General features: G+C 32.5%; 1 protein-coding gene across 2 annotated transcripts in view; it reads left to right on the top strand.

Annotated features, from left to right (window-relative positions):
- Positions 1 to 1,738: 1,738 nt before the first annotated feature.
- LOC112458619 (tyrosine-protein kinase sid-3-like) overlaps positions 1,739 to 15,126 on the top strand; it is a 30,734-nt gene continuing 17,346 nt past the window's right edge. The window contains exons 1-2 of one of the 2 annotated variants that reach the window (XM_025022364.1): positions 1,740 to 1,819; positions 1,954 to 2,203. The gene's annotated coding sequence lies outside the window, so the exon portion shown is untranslated. Of the gene's footprint in view, positions 2,204 to 15,126 lie in introns of both variants that reach the window. The other variant, XM_025022357.1, reaches the window with a different exon arrangement.

Genomic DNA, 15,126 nt, shown 5'->3' with positions numbered 1-15,126 from the left:
ATATATATATATATATATATATATATATATATATATATATAGTGGAGGTACTCAACAGGGTGCAAGGTATCTCCCTATATTAATCTGCCGCGCTCGAGTAAATCGCCATTTAGCCTTCTGGACTCACCTACTACTACACACACTTTGATCGTCTACCATTTTAAATTGACAAGTGCAATCAGCTTGAAAAAATTTCCAGATGTACTTGGAACATTAATTGTTAAATCAATTGATATAAATAAAAAGTGCCGTTGGAATTATTTACATATTTAAAAAAATTTAAAAAAAATAATTTTTTTGAAAAACATTTTTTTAATTTTTGAGTTTTTTTTTAAAAAAACGTAATTTACGAACAAAATTTTATTTTTTTTATTAAAAAAAAAAACAAAAGCAAAAAAGCAGGGTCAAATTGACCCAATGTGTTCTCGGAGGGATATATATATTATAATTATCTGCTTTTGACAGATTTTGTTATCAGAGGAAATGTATTTCTTAAGTATAAGTATTAATTATAAATGTTCGTGTCGCGATCGCAAGAGCGAGGGTGTCGAAAAGTTCCAATAAAAAAAGGATTCGATTAGTCTCGTTTCACTGTCTTTGTTATTGTAATATAAAATATAATATTGTGTAATAATATTCATAAATAATTATTAATTATTAGGTATATATTTATTATTATAATATTATAATAATATATTAATTATTTTTATATTTTTTATTTAATATTTATAATAATATTATTTTTGGATAATTATACAGTTTAGGGGCCTTACCTCAAATATCGATGAATTTATGCTCAATCGACGCGTTTTTGCACGAAACGAAAGAATCTGGCAGAAAAAAGTGTCGCTCTGCCCCGCGACACGAAATATTAATTAGGTTAGGTTAGGTTAGGTTATATATCTATATATATATATATATATGTATTTATATTTGTTATCATTATTATTACCTACATTTATTATACATATTTTATATTATATTATATCATATATTACATTTTTATTTTTATTTCTTATTATATTTAAAATAAAAATTTAAAGCATTTATAAATACCAGCGTAATAATAAGCCGCTGTTCTGTCGGTAATGCTCTCCAATTTCTCTTATCTAGATGAGGTCGCATTATATCTATGCTATGTTAAGGCTCAGTCACAATGAGAGGAATAAAGCCCCTTGCACAATGCCAGGCAACAGGCAATAGGAACAGGGAATAGAAATCAGAAATCATGTATAAATGCAGAATAAACAGTGACACAGGCAATAGACACAGAGTTTCCGTCACGTTGGAAATTTTGTGCCTATTGCCTGTTGCCAACCAATCATAGCATTCAAACTTTTTAGGTGTAATTAACGATTTTTTGGTTATTTCCTGTTCCTATTGCCTGTTGTCTGGCATTGTGCAAGGGGCTTAAGAAATAAGATAAAGGAATTAGGAATAAGGCATATTGCATCTCACTTTAATGTACGTGTACTGAAGTGAGATGCAACATTCCCTTATTCCTTATTCCTTTATCTTATTCCTTATTCCTCTCATTGTGACTGAGCCCTTATGACTATGTTCTATGCATTTTGTGTGCGATAGCACAGATTATCTGTGGCGATAGCCTTTACTTCTAGGGATTTTAAAGGGTGCATCGCATGACGCCCTCTCGCGCGAAAGAATTGAGTGATTGTATGCGTCTCTTCTACTCTAGCGCTTCTCACTTCGCACTGCTTCATGCTTACAGTGCTTGCACTGTAAAATCCATGTAAAATCCATACAACTTTAAATACTTTTATATAGTTTTTCGTCTCTTCTCTGTACTCCGCTTTGCCTCGTACGTATGTGAAATCGTCGACGGCTGCGAGTAATTACAATCGATAATCTTATTTCGACTGTGCAGTTGCGTTAACGACGATCATTAAGTACGCGTAGAGATCGTTTCTGCAGCTGTGATCGTTATGCTTTTAGGTTAGGACGTAATAATCAGAGAATGTGTATTGCATTGGAAAATCGTCGAGTGAAAGTGCTTATTATCGGAAATTTTTTATTGAGCAAAGGACCGACAACGTTATTCTTGAGCGTCCTAAAACAGACAGCATTCTAGAAAATGTTTCGTAAAAAACTTCAGCGGAGGAATTGGCGGTTTCTCCGTGGATGAATCTTCTCTAGCATTCATCGCTTCTCGGACAAAAGAAAATGTCATAAGTGAGATCCGCAGGTTGGTGTAATTTTAAAGCTATATATCTTTTTGAATTGTTATACATGATTTACCAAAGGTAGATTGTCTGAACAGATCAGTAATTTATAGATCCGTTTGTCTTGTTGATTGTTATATCTTGCAAAGTTATAGGAGGCAAAAATAAAAAAAAGAGTTTAAAGAGCACACAAATATTACCAACATATTTATCAATTTTTTTTATTTTGAAAAAGAATAGATTGTTTCCTGTACATTATTATCTATATAAAATGTTTGTTATGTTAAAGTATCTAAGAAAGAAGATAAATAACTGGAGTTGAGATTAAATTTCACTATGTATTTGAAAATCCGAGTCAACTCCAATAATTAAGTTTCATTTTCTAGGATTCGAATAATATTTAATATATTATATATATATATATATATATTTTTTTTTTTAATATTCGCTGCAACTTTCTATATCTTAAATGGCTACTTAAAAGCTGACTACACACACAGATATATATCAAGAAACGGTATCGTGACACTGTCTCATGAGACATGTCTCATTGTGTCTAGGTATGTCTCCAAAGGTTTCATGCGGTACTTATCAATAAGTATCAACAAATATCGATACATGAATCTAGTTTCCCGCTGTCGATGGAATACATAGGCCTAGTTTACACCGATCCCTTGATACGCGTATCAAATAGTATATTTGAACTGATCAGCCAATAATCCGACTTATTTACTAGTTATTTACTATTTAATACGCGTATCAAGTGATCGGTGTAAACTAGGCCATAGAGACTGAAACAATGATACTGAGATATGTCTCAGCTTGTTTTCGAGTGTGTATGGTAATATCGCGGCAGATCCCCGCTAATCGCCACTGTGAAGTTGACACCTCACTTCCAAAAATTATGTACTCAGTACTAGAGACAAAAGATACCTGCTACATATTGCGGTGTGTGTATAGTGCATACTGAGACATGTCTTATCGAGTCGGTATCATGATACTGTTTCTTGATACCTATATATCTCTGTGTGTGGAGCCCGCTAAAGTTGTAATTTGAAAAAAAAAATTATTACAAGAGACATAAGATTAAATAGTAAGATCCAAAATCTTCGAAGCACTCTCCCATAAAATCATATCTTTTGATTTTTATGTATCTTTTACTTAAGAACACTCTGAATCAATTTTGATAATTTTTTTCTTATATCTCTGCAAATATATGAACTACGATCTTTCGATTTTAGAAAATTCTTATTTTATCAAAAATTACAAGCGATCAATATTATGGGCTGCGTTCCAAAATTTACTCTGAGTAACTAAAATCTATAGTTTACGTTATGTACACTATAGCATTTTAGTTAACTGAAGTTAATTTTGGTACGCAGTCATGAAACACTGATATTTTTTTGAATAATTAAAATTAAAAACAAAAATCTTATTTAAAAGAAAGCATGCATCAAAAGATAGCCAATTATGATACTATAAGAAAAAGAAGAAAAAAAAGATTTGAATATCTTATTTTAATAATGAGAAAATGGAATTCAAAGATATGTAGTTCTGTTCTACAATATGTAGTTTTGCAACTGAATCTTTTGCTTTAAGGATTTCTGATATTTTACAAAGGTAAAAAAGGACTCCAAATACATAAAACGCATTTGAAAGTGTATTTGCAATAAGAATTTGTCAAAAATCTATGCAACAAAAGAGTATAGCAATGTTTACTAATTTTAAAATTATTTATCAATTTAAAAAATTCTTGAAAAACCTAAATATTAATTGCTTAAAAATGGATGTATAATTAGTGGATATGCAATCAACTTGATCATATCCTATTTTATTATAATTGATATTATTTGTCGTATTTTGCGCAAGTTGTAAGAGAGTAAGAGTCAAAAAGAAAAACAAGAAAATGTTTAAGTTGTTTAAGTGGAGATAACACCTTTGAACACGAGAAAAGATGAGTGCGGTAAATTGCTTACACAATTACTCAACAAGTATAAATAACTTTTTTAAAATAGTTTTTCTATACATTTAAGAAGAAAATGTAATGTCGAACATGTTTGGCCATGTAAAAATGTTTGTTTATTAAATAATACAGGCTGAAAGAAAATCTTTTTTGTCATGTAATGTTGTGTCAATCTGGCATCTCATTTTGCGGAAACTCACAAACTATTGAGAGTTCTGGCTTCCTTTTTAATTATAGTTTCAATTAAAGTTTCCGATACGTTATAAACAAATAGTTTTACCCATCGACCTATACTTTATAGTAGTCTATAGTATGGACTTCGCGATCTCTACTTTATTTGCATACGAAACACGTTCTAAAATTGAGTTAGATACAGCACGTGTGCGGCCAATCTCTGTCTCTTTTCGACTAATATTACAGTGTTGTGTAGAATGCGATAGATAATGGTCGCAATCGCCTGCTGTCCTTCTTGTACATTGATACACACTTTCGACTTACATCATGCAGTCCATACTATAGGTGGATGGTTTTGCCTATTAAACAGAAAAAATGGGGCCGGACAAACTGAGACGCCAGGTTCACACAGCTCACTAGCAGTCTCACTTTGTTCTACACGAGTTTCGTCACTATATCTTGTCAGATTTTGCGAGATCTATAGTTCTATACGAATTCTATAGAGTTCTGCCATATAAAAATAAAAAAATTAATTATAAGGCAATAAAGACAAAATTACAATATAATAAGCATACTAAGTTGAGATGCTAAATCTCGGAGGTCCGGCTTATATAATTTAAATATTTTTCGTATAGTTTTGAGCATACATAAGTATTTTCTATAGACTAATAATTTAGGACTCTCGAAATTGGAAATTCGTAATAGGATGGCTATGAGAGTCAAACGCAGTTGTCTGTGCGTAGATGATCAGAATCACTGATTTATTCCAAATCCATTCAAAATGAATTACGATCGAACGTTTCAGCTCATAGATCGAGTCATCTTCAACGATATCAAACGACGATAAAATTAAAATATTACACAGTTCTCCATTCTAAAGTGGTAAGTTTTCTGCTTGGAGATTTCAAAAACGAAATTGAAAAAGATTACTAGATCCATATCTGTAAAAATAGTTACCTTATTACACCAAGTATTAATTTAAAATTATATGGTAATTCACCAAGTAGTCTGGAGAACAAATGCATCAGAATAAGCCAAGCAAGGCGGGTATATAAATGCGGTGTGAACATCACAGAGAAAAATGTATAATCTGCACAAGGGATTCTGAGATCCCGACGGCACGACGCACGAAACGGTATTAACAGGAAGAGGTCTTAAGTCAAATTATACAACGTGTAGGTCAAATAAGTAAGAAATAAAACTAATAAATATTCGGTGTATAAACAATGAAAATTGTAAACGTGTAGGTCAAGTCAAATTATAAAACGTGTCGGTCAAATAAGTAAGAAAATAAAACTAATAAATATTCGGTGTATAAACAATGAAATTATAAACGTATAGATAAAGCCAGTAAGAAATGAAACTAAATATTCTATGTATAAGCAATGTCAGGCGGTACGACGCAAATTGTTTCTGGGCATGGTTTACAATTTATTTAGAATAGACACGTATGCATGGTGCATGAACTCTGTATCCGTTTGCAAGTTGAGACTATTTTTTTGTAGCTTGATATGAGACATCTCTGAAACAAGTCGTTTTCCTAAATATCGTTCCCTATCTAGGATTTCAACGTTCTCCCAAATTCGTGGTCGAAATTAATTTTATGTTTAGTAATAACAGGCTAGGTTGTTGTATTTCTGCGAATATGGTTACGATGTTCCGAAATTCTCATTTTTAATTGCCTCATCGTCTGACCAACATATGACACGTCACAATTTTTACATGAAATTTTATACATTACATTTTTATTTGATTGGATAGGGAGAATATCCTTCTGCACTTTAATAAACTTATCAAGTTTATTCAGACTATAGAACGATAAGTTAACATCTGTAATAACTCTTTTAAATTTTTCGGATATATTAGAGACATATGGTACTGTAAACCATATACGTTGTCTCTCTTCGTTCGTTGATGAAGGTTCATTCTGTTTTCGAGTGCATTTGATTAGCAGAGATTTAATTCTAATATTAATAGTGTTAAAAATGAATGTCAACGGGTAGTCATTCTCTAAGAGAATGTCTATTACGAATTTAAGATTTTTTAAATGATATGTCGGATGTGAAAGTAGAAATGCCCTATCGACCATGCCCATAACTGTGCCTCTTTTTGGGAAATAGGGTGCTGCGATAAGAAATTAAGATAACGGCCTGAGAACGTCGGTTTATGAAACTCATCTATGGAACTCATCAAATTCGAGAGTATTATTGTTTTTTATCATTGTTACATCTAAAAAGTTTAATCTGTCACCTCCTATTTCATAGGTAAATTGTAACCTAGGGTGATAAGACTGATAAGAATTAAATACCTGTAGTATTGTGTCAATCGAATTAAATGGTACAGCCATAGCAATATCATCTACGTATCTGAAGTAAAACGGTAAAAACAAAGTAAGTGATCGCAACACCCTACTTTCCAGATCTTGCATCACCATATCGGCAGCGATGGGAGACAACGCTTTGGAATGGAGAATTGTGCAATATTTTAATTTTATTCGTCGTTTGATATCGCTGAAGATGGCTCGATCTATGAGCTGAAACGTTCGATTGTAATTCATTTGGAATGGATTTGGAATAAATCAGTGATTCTGATCATCTACGCATAGACAACTGCGTTTGACTCTTATAGCCATCCTATTGCGTATTTTTTATAAAGTTCCGGGCAGTAGCATTGTTGTATGATTTCTAAATAAATTAATACCACCTGAGAGCCGAGTACTTGAAGAAAACAGAGTGAAACGTTGTGCGAAATCTCGGAGTTCCGGTTTATGTAAAATGTTTTTCAAATAGTTCTAAGCATACTGAAGCATTTTCTAAAGAGGTCCCGGCACTATCAATGCTGTATGATTTTTTAATAAATTTATATCGCCCGAGCGCCGAGTATTTAGAATAGAGTGACACGTTGTGTGAAATCTCGGAGTTCCGGATTATGTAAAATGTTTTTCGAATAATTCTAAGCATACTGAAGCATTTTCTAAAGAGGTCCCGGCACTAGCAATGTTGTATGATTTTTTAATAAAATATCGCCCGAGCGCCACGTACTTAGAGATAATGGAGTGAGACGCTGTGCGAAATCTCGGAGTTTCGGATTATATAAAATATTTTTTGTATAGTTCTGAGCATACTGAAGCATTTTTTAAAGAGTTCCGAGCGTTAGGATCTTTGTGTTATATTTTAAAAAATTAATGTTATCCGAAAAGTAATCATGACGGAACAAGGTTTCCGTCGGAGTTCTGGTCCTCCTAAAATTATTCTCGTATAGTTCTCAACATATTTATGCATTTTCTAAAGAGTTCCAAGTGTTAGCACTGTTGTATAGATATATTTAGAAAAACCAGAACTCCGATATTTCGACCAGCATTTCATCTTCTTCTGACATAATGATACTTGTCGGATAATATTAATTTTTTTAAATATAACTCAAAGGTCCTAACGCTCGGAACTCTTTAGAAAATGCATAAATATGTTGGGAACTATATGAGAATAATTTTAGAAGGACCAGAACTCTGATTTTGACCAGCGTCTCACCTTGTTCCGTCATAATGATTGCAATATATAGACATCGGATTTTTTTTATATGCAGGTTGGAAAGAGCAATTAATAACTAAGATTACGTTATTTATAGTGTCCAACATATTTATACCTAGTTGCATACATAAGTTGCAGTGTAAAGATGTTAGGCATTATAAATAACATAATCTTAGTTATTATCTAATTGCTTCTTTTCACCAATCTGCATATAACAAAATTTTTTTTAAATAGAACCGAATAGAACTAACTTAAAAAAGCTCTAAAAAGTATAAAATAATACTTTTAAGAATTTCTTTCAATTTTTTGAAGTCGGCGCCCAATTAATTTAGTAATTATTAATTTGACGCTGACCTCAAAAAATTGAAAGGAATTCTTAAAAGTATTATTTTACGTCTGTGAAGTTGGCACCTCTTTTTCAAAATTTGAAAAAATTTATTAGTTCTGGATACCCCAGCAAGAGTTCTAGAGTTCGCTATCGATTTTAGAAAGAGTTCCGTCATTTAAAGTTAAAGTGACGAAAACACTATTTTAAAAATGGAGGGGCTAACTTCACGGCACCCCCATTTTTGAAAAAATAAATCTTTTATGGTAGATTCGGAAAGATTTTGATGAGTTCTAGAGTTTCCTATAGGTTTTAGTAAGAGTTCCGTTCAAATAACCCTAAAAATCGATGGTAAAGTGGAACCAACAATTTCAAAGTTGCACTAATTTTCAAAAATCCGCAGTTTCTGCGGGTGCCAGTTCAAAAATCCGCAGTTCTGGTAGCCCCCCGAAGAGTTCTATCGATCAATATTATGACCCAAAGCACTACTAATAGGGGAGACCGGGGCTGTCTACATTTTATGCTTTTTTCAAGTTTACTAAAAAACTAATAAAGGTATTTGGCTAAACATTTTAATGGTGTAGCCTTTCAACCTTGTTAGAAAAAAAAACAATTAGAATTATTCATCTTTTATTATTTTAAGGAGGTTCGCCTATTAATCGAAAGTCTTAGAGTTTTAATTTTTTTATATGATTTACATAAACACTTTACACAAATAATCCAAATTATTCAGAAGTTTACCACTTTGAGCCTATCGCCTCATGAGAAACGGTCGCTCTGAGGTAGATGATTACTGATTTAGTACACACTTACAATTAGGCAACTTAGGACTTTGAAAAACTAGCATTTGACAGATGGAACATCAAGGATTGTGTAAATTTAAAAATCGGATTTTACCGTGTAGATTTAAAGCTTTATTGTCACAAAGTTTACTTTTATTTCGCGGATTGAATTAGCAGTGACAGATTTGGCAACGCCGCAGCGCAACACCTGATACGAACCCAACCTCACAAACAATGTTTAACTATATACTAGTCATGAATCCACGACACGCAATCATTAATGTATTAATCATTTTAAGTCTTTAGTATTCTCTGACGATGATTTATACCTATAGGTTTTTATAATTATTTGTGATTTTTTTTACTTTATAGTTGGATAATAAGTACCTGACAACGATTCCCGAGTCGTTGACGCTCTCATACTTCGGCATACATTTGTTAATATTCCAATAATTTACACTAATAAATTATACTAATAATTTACGAAGAATAAAGTACATAAGTAACATCCACAATTTATTATACTAATATTGCATATAATTCGAGTTTGCTGTAATGACATTATTTTTCAATCGCATTTTTGACTCGAGAATAGTAGGCGAACCTTCTTAAAGAGGTAAATTTTTTAAGTAGGCAAGTCAAGCGTAGACAGCCCCATGTGCGGGGCTATCTATCCATATTCGAGGGGCTATCCGTCCACGTAATAAAAAACACATTATTTATATTAATTTTTATACTTATATTTTTATATTTATAATATTATTTATTATTAATATATAATATTTAAAAAATTGCTTAGTCGTAGTCAGAGCAATAGTAGGCACTTTGTGTAGATTTTTTGACAGGATTCCTGCGTGGAGCTGAACTTTTCTTTATATACGGTGGCATCAAACTGATTTTGAGTCTGTTGCAAAAGCAATGTGATGAGTTTCTTTTGTCCCCTTAATTCTTTAATCTTTTTTTTTATTTGGGACCTTTACTTTATGCTCGGTAGCGTTTGAAATAGAAAATACTTAATAATTTAAGACAAACTCATATATTTAACTTAGCGTGTATTTTTAAAATAAAAATTGGGTAACGATTCTTGAATTGCAGGATCAAGTAGCTGCTCATAGGTCACTTTTTTACAGTAGCGAGTGAGAGCCCGAACATTTATTCCAAAGTCTAACGCTGTTTTTACGAAAAGATTCTCGCTCGATTTTTATTCTTTTAATTGCTCTAAGTATAATTTTATTGGATGTCTACTTTATCCGTCTTAAGGAAAGTCTTTATTTTGCAGTTACGCACCATTATCTATTTAAAAGAATAATTTGTCATTGAAGTGTGGACACATTGCCCCATCAAAAATAGGACAGATAGCCCCGATGACGTTTTTCAGTTTTTAACATGTTGTCAATTTTAAATTATGCAGAATTAAGATCTGACGCTTCTCACACCTGATAACTATATATTAATTGATAATATTATGAACTGTTTACTTCAATTTGAGTTAAACTACTGTCGCACAGCAAATTTCTCGACTGTCGAAAAATGTGAATAATTATTTTTGCTTATTTTTTAACATATATAGCGTCTGCGAGAAGCATTGCTAGAAAACAAACAACGTTTGAATCTCTTATGTAGAGCATTTTTGAACTATTTGTTAAAATAGTAGAGACATCTGTCTCTTAAAGCCTCAGATAGCAGTACTGTGGATACATAGCTCCCGTAGACAAAGATATCCCCGGTCTCCCTTATAGCTGGTAAATTGTATCAATTATTTTTTCTTTAGAACTTTTTCTATTTTGGCAGTGTGCTATGAAAGATCACAAAAAACTCCGTATTTATTTTTCTTCTATAAAATAAGTGAATTACCTGATTTTATTCTGGCAATACAAACATTTTGGATCGGCTATCTTGAATCCGCCATGTTAGATTTTTCTATTTAATTAGTTATGAGATTGCTCACTCTTTTTTCTTCTAGAACCTTAGACTTAAAAAACATAAAGCCCCAGGGATCTCTGTATTAATTAGAGAAAAAAGAAAGTCATCAGGGGGGGATACGGGAAAATGAGGTATATTAAGCTATTTAATTGTAACTATTGTAAGTCAAATTATCAGAACACAATAAATTTATATACACAATTAATTTGCTAATTTTTGCTCATTTTTGCTTTTAAAAGGAATTTTTTTGCTGCAACTATTAAGGAGGTTGTAAGGAGAATGCAATATGTTCAGACTGGCAACTTTGTGATATAATTTTATTTACAAATAATGGTTACATGTGAATTTTTACCTCTATTAAGCTGGACCCCCCACTATCGCAAATCAAGTTTGCACTAGGTTAAAAATTTAGTACTATTTAGGTGCTAATTAAGTGCCCTAGGCCGAATTTTGGTGCTTAAACCATTTAGTAGGAAATCGCGTAAAAAATGGGAGGATCCAGTTTGCCATTAAGCTGGACCCCCCTATATCAGAAAATTGTCCTATATAGAAGATAAGTATACTATAATTTAGTGCTAATTAGGTGCTCTAAGATAATGATAACATTGACAGAATATAACATTTTTTAAAATATACCACTATATACTGAACACAGCACCGTCGCGTTCGACACCAACACTTAAAAAACTTGCTGCATGAATATATTTGTTACTAAAATGATCTAGAAAACACATATTATTAAAATATTCCAAGATCTGAGTTTATTGCTAACAGTAAAACAATTACGATAATTAACTTCCAGCCGTTGGCGCCGAGCACTAAGTTCCGTCACCTGATTGTCTACGAATTAAGCCCCTTGCACAATGCCAGGCAACAGGCAATAGGAACAGGAAATAATCAAAAAATCGTTAATTACAACCTAAAAAATTTGAATGCTATGATTGGTCGGCAACAGACAATAGGCACAGAATTTCCAACGTGACGGAAACTCTGTGTCTATTGCCTGTGTCACTGTTTTTTCTGCGTTTATACATGATTTCTGATTTCTATTCCCTGTTCCTATTGCCTGTTGCCTAGCATTGTGCAAGGGGCTTTAAATGCTCGCATGATTATAGTATTAAAATAATTCTCAGACACCGTACTTTCAAAAAATATGATTGGAATTTAGTGCTAGCTGCATCACGATTAAAATGGCTATCGGTTATTGAAATAAATTTCGCATATCTCTATCCACGCACGCACGCACGCACGCACACACAGGCACACACCAGCATGACCAGCATGACCGTACACATCAAGGACTACCATGAGCCGATGACCTATTTTTCCGATGTTTAACACTCTGTAACTCGAAAACTGTCCATTTTTGGACTTCATGCCCATAGACACTTTTCATAGACGTCATAAACTACATCATACTAAATTTTCAGTCAATTTGACCGGGATCCATTTTCCCGTGGTTTTTTGCGGGGTCCTTTAACAATGTGATCAAGAGATCAGCGATTGAAAAAACGCTGCATTTAATGTAATGAGCCTGGAACTAACAGTAGAAGTCTCAGTTGATAATATAATCATTTTTTATCATTTTCTTGGCATTTGGCCGCTATTTAAATTCCGTTATTTTAAAATTTGATATTTTTAGTGCAAATTCGTTACCAGGGACGAAGAAAACATTGTATCACTGGATTTCATAAAAAAAAGCAACCGCTTTAGTACGCTCTAATGAGCGATATTGCTTTTTAAAGTTCAGTTTTCCCAGGTTTTGGCCGCTATATTAGGTCCGCTATATTGTTTTTTAAAAAGGCCTGAGTTAAAACAAAAGTACATGCATATAGCAATAAAATGAGCCCTAAAAGAAATTTTTTGGTTGCCCCCATTTATGGACAGGAAGGGTGTCCGATTTGACAAAGAATGCCCCATATATATATATATATATATATATATATATATACACACACACAAACGATATATAACATAATATGAACATAATATATAACTTCAAAAAATAAAATTATATAATGTGAACATAATATGTATATGAGTCTCATAAATAAAATTATACTACACATATTAAATAATAAAATTATAATTAATGTTAAACTGAAAATAGTAAGAAGATTACAAAGTGGGAATCACAGACTCTTAACGTGTCTTAATATTGTATCTAAATCTTTTTTTGTTTTGACTAGAGTTGCTTTCCCATTAACTTTTCCTTGCAATAATGATCGTATATTCCTCTCCTAAAGGAATACGTGAATAAATTCTTAAAAGTTGAAACAATGTCGTTGTAAAAAATTCCAGTGATTGCGAGTCGTTTTATTACTGCTTTAGAAAACACGTCTTATAAGTTAGCGAAACAAAGTGAGCAGAATTGATTCTAATTAATATATTTATTTGTTGCTCATTTTTGCTAAAAAGTTGCCAAAGAAAAAAATTTGTTGCTCTGTAAGTTTTCTTAAAAAACGATGTTCCGCTAGAAGAAGATTAAGTTAGCGTGACAATATACATATAATAACAAAATTACACATAACAATAACGTAAGAATTTGTTGCTAATTTGTTGCTCGCAAAATAAGTATAAATAACAGCGAAAAACTTCAGCGTGCGGACAGTTATAAGAGTAAAGTATCAGAAAAAAATTTGTTGCTTGTTTAAATTTGGTACTGGCGTATTGTCAGAATTTGTTGCTCTCGAAATATCCGAGTTCCGAATTTGTTGCTTGCAAAATAAGTATAAACAATGGCGGAAAACCTCAGCGTGCAGCTAGTTACAAGAGTAAAGTATTGGAAAAAAATTTGTTGCTCGTTTAAATTTGGTACTGGCGTATTGTCTGCATTTGTTGCTCTCGAAATATCCGAGTTTCGAATTTGTTGCTTGCAAAATAAGTACGAACAATAGCGAAAAATCTCAGCGTGCGGACAGTTATAAGAGTAAAGCAGTAAAGTATCAGAAAAAAATTTGTTGCTTGTTTAGGTACTGGCGTATTGTCTGAATTTGTTGCTCTCGAAATATCCGAGTTCCGAATTTGTTGCTTGCAAAATAAGTACAAACAATAGCAACAAATTCAGACAATACGCCAGTACCAAATTTAAACGAGCAATAAATTTTTTTCTAATACTTTACTCTTGTAACTAGCTGCACGCTGAGGTTTTCCGCTATTGTTATACTTATTTTGCAAGCAACAAATTTGGAACTTGGATATTTCAAGAGCAACAAATGCAGACAATACGCCAGTACCAAATTTGAACGAGCAACAAATTTCTTTCTAATACTTTACTCTTGTAACTAGCTGCACGCTTAGGTTTTTCGCTATTGTTCATATTTATTTTGCAAGCAACAAATTTGGAACTCGGAGATTTTAAGAGCAACAAATGCAGACAATACGCCAGTACCAAATTTGAACGAGCAACAAATTTCTTTCTAATACTTTACTCTTGTAACTAGCTGCACGCTTAGGTTTTCCGCTATTGTTTATATTTATTTTGCAAGCGACAAATTCGGAACTCGGATATTTCGAGAGCAACAAATTCAGACAATACGCCAGCACCAAATTTAAACAAGCAACAAATTTTTTTCTGATACTTTACTCTTATAACTGTCCGCTCCGCACGCTGAAGTTTTTCGCTGTTATTTACACTTATTTTGCGAGCAACAAATTAGCAACAAATTCTTACGTTATTGTTACGTGTAATTCCGTTATTATATGTATATTGTCACGCTAACTTAATCTTCTTTTAGCGGAACATCGTTTTTTAAGAAAACTTACAGAGCAACAAATTTTTTTCTTTGGCAACTTTTTAGCAACAAATGAGCAACAAATAAATATATTAATTAGAATCGATTCTGCTCACTTTGTTCCGCTAACTTATAAGACGTTTAGAAAACACGTCTTGCACAATGTTAAACGTGACTTCAACTTTAGTAGCATTTATCTTCTTTCAACCTTATTCACAACATCATAAAAACTTTCATAATTATTAACAATGTCATTAGTATTAAAGTGTCGAAGTGAAAGGATCCCGCCATAATCATACGTATTTTGGGTTTTGGTGAAATAAGCTGAAACTTTGGATTTAACTAGTTTATGTGATAGGACCATAGACGTATATAATAGATTGCGCATTCCCATTGGAGATTTTTTGCGGAGATGTAAAGGACATAAGATATGCTTGCAGTGGCACTTCCTTTTCTAATTGACGTTGGTGGGGAGAAGAAAAGGTTAGGAGAAGTGATCACGTGGTTATTGACGCCTT

This window comes from Temnothorax curvispinosus, unplaced genomic scaffold, assembly GCF_003070985.1.
Source record: "Temnothorax curvispinosus isolate PA1 unplaced genomic scaffold, ASM307098v1 QBEX01000860.1, whole genome shotgun sequence".
In the NCBI taxonomy this organism is placed as follows: domain Eukaryota; kingdom Metazoa; phylum Arthropoda; class Insecta; order Hymenoptera; family Formicidae; genus Temnothorax; species Temnothorax curvispinosus.
Note: the sequence above shows the minus strand (reverse complement) of the source record. Positions and strands in the feature narration are given on the sequence as shown.